This window comes from Pundamilia nyererei, unplaced genomic scaffold, assembly GCF_000239375.1.
Source record: "Pundamilia nyererei isolate P.nyererei 1_Seehausen unplaced genomic scaffold, PunNye1.0 scaffold00840, whole genome shotgun sequence".
Lineage (NCBI taxonomy): Eukaryota > Metazoa > Chordata > Actinopteri > Cichliformes > Cichlidae > Pundamilia > Pundamilia nyererei.
Window position 1 is genome coordinate 11684 of NW_005188241.1, and position 2829 is coordinate 14512.

A 2829-nucleotide genomic window follows, 5' to 3' on the forward strand; every position below is an offset into this window, starting at 1 on the left:
TCCAATAAAACTGATTCATGTTTGTGGCTGTAATGTGACAAAATGTGGGAAAGTTCAGGGGGCCGAATACTTTTGCAAGCCGCTGTATGTGTTCTGTTTTATTTGTCCTGTTTCTTTATGAAATCTCACCAACAGGTGGTGCTATTGTTTTTTTTGATTCCCTACTTTGTGTGTTGCAGTAGCCAATTAGGCTTTTGTAAAACAGGGAGGGACTCACTTGTGCTCTCAGGGTTGAAAGTTGAAGAGGTCAGATTTGTTATTATTTCAGAGGCACCCTTCTTTATTAGGAAACAGTGCCTGTGAGAATTTGTTCGTCGAAATGACTCTAAATATCTTTCATAAAAAATCACAGCCATATTGAAAGAAGCACAGTGATCATTAGAATTCTTTTCACCAACTTAAGACTGCATATAGTGACTATGCAGGTTCCATTGCACCTTGTCTGCTTTGTACTCTATGAGCGTGTCAGGTGTGTAGCTAAACTGTGCAAAATTTCTCAACTGCATTTGTTTTTGATCTAATCTAGCACCAATTATGTCTAATGTATACTTATGCAGGTCTTCTTTTATATCATATGTTTGCAGTGCATTTGCCGTTGTTCATACAGTTGTATAACTGTCCAGAAAAGGGAACATTTTAATAAAGAATACAATGTACCTGTCACTTGTCAAATAATTATTTGGCTGCTTCTATGTGCTTAGATCATTGAGGGCAGGTAAATACTGAAACTGCTTTGCACCTTTAAAATAAAATGCAACGTGTTTGTATGTATGAGTGAGGCTTGTGGTGGCCAATAAGAAAATAGAAAATGCTAATCACTTTAGACTTTACAGCAATCTCTGCCCACAGGACCTTGAAAGGTTTGGAAGCGCTCATACGAGAAGGTCAGTAAATCAAGTCACACTCTAACCAGAAAGCATTTCTTTTTTCTTTTTCCTTAAGTGAATGCTCTTCACCACCGCTCACGGCACTTTCTACAAAAATTGGAGCTCACTGAAACAAATAGAGATGTTCATGAGCACAAATGAAACATGTACCTGCTGCTGTGTCATCTATTTATTTTGAAACTCTTTGTTTTTTTTAGATACCCAAACACGGTGACACAAGTACCAGAGCAATGCTAACCTCAGTCATTCATTATTGTTCAAGTAGCAGCAGAGGTTAAATTCATGATGATTTAGCCTTGAGCTGTGATTTAATTATTCTTCTAGACAAAGGAGCTGGTAGTTGTTCAGTGGAAAGCCTGTGGCAAAGCTTAGCTGTTAGAAAGTGTACGTGTGACACACTGTCATCCCACAGTCTGTGAAATTCTGGGATAAAAGAAATGAAGAACTCCAATTTCAGATATCAGAGTCATTATCCAGAGCAAAGTTATAATTAAGAGGCACTTTCAGAAAAATGATGGAGGAAGCATTATCCCTTCAAGTCACATTTACTGTGAGAACATGGGCTGAATGTTTTTGTATTTGAGTGGCCGGAGGAAATTGTGGGAGGAATTATACTTCTCAGGGCTCAGGCCAGCTGACAGAGCTTTAATTTTTTTCCACCGGCCAATTATAGAGAAAGAAAACCCCATCCTTGTCCTCCCTATATACTCCCACACGTGTTGCTGGAAAGCCATCACAAGGTCATACAGATAAAGAAAATCTGTTAACAGATCAAATAGTTCCTGTAGATTAAAAAAAAGGAATCTGTAGCCAAGCCGGGAGAGGAGAAAATCAAAGTGAAATTGAAAAGCAGAGCAGAGAGGCTGAGGTTGTGATGGAAAGACAGCATGTGGGTGTGAAGACAACAACAACAAGAAAAGGAGAACAGACGCGATGCGACAGATGAGAGGTGATGGTTGGCTGAAAGGCCATTAGGCCAATCACATCAACACAGTGCAAACATGTACTTGTCATATTGCTGCAGATCTGCATACAGAGGACGAGGAGGTGAGAATTACTCACCTCACTGGGAGATGACTCATCATAATGTCAGCTCTGCGTTAGTGGTATTTCATAGCAATCTCCCATTGGACTAAAGATTAGCTGCTTACAGACAACAAATAGAAACAAGCAGCCCTGACTGAATAACATCGGAGTAGATTGAGTTGAGGCCGAAGTGAAAGGACAGTGTCACGCCATGTGAGACTGTTAACATTCTGAGAAGCCGAGCAGGAAAAAAGTAGAATTGCATCGATCACAGGAATGAGCAGTAGCCCGGCGTCTCAGAGCAATTTCTAAAATCTTACAGTGTCTCCTCTGGAAAATGGAGGACAAACTATTTAAGGAAGAGAAAATTGGATATCGTTCAGGAGGAGAAAAGAGGAACAACTGTAATTGCGATTTTTAGAACGGATGCCCAGGCAGGGGAGGAAAAAAGAAAACTCAGTGTCCTGTATCACATTATACCCAGTCGAAACTCAATCGTTTTCTGCAATCAGACAAGTTTAGTTGAAAGAGAAGGTCTAAAAGTTTTGCGGTCTTGCTGTTACTGAACAACTTTACAGAAACTACTGTGTTCTAAATCTCAGCTTTAATTTGGTTGTGTAACAACAAGTAACCACAGTGTGACCTACATTCTTTCTTATCACCAGCATATTCTCCTTCACACTGAAAGACTTGTGACACTGTTACCCCCAGATCTCCAGTGAGAGCTGACTTTGGTGGTCATCTAGATACAGAAAAATTAAAGGGAAAAACTCCCTATTCCATCATGAGGAATCACTACAAGGTTTGATTATAGGACAAAGGTTATTGCTCAAAAAAATCTGTCTGTCTGTGCATCCATCCATCCGTCCATCCATCTGTCCATCTGTCTGTCCGTCCATCCATCCATCCATCCATC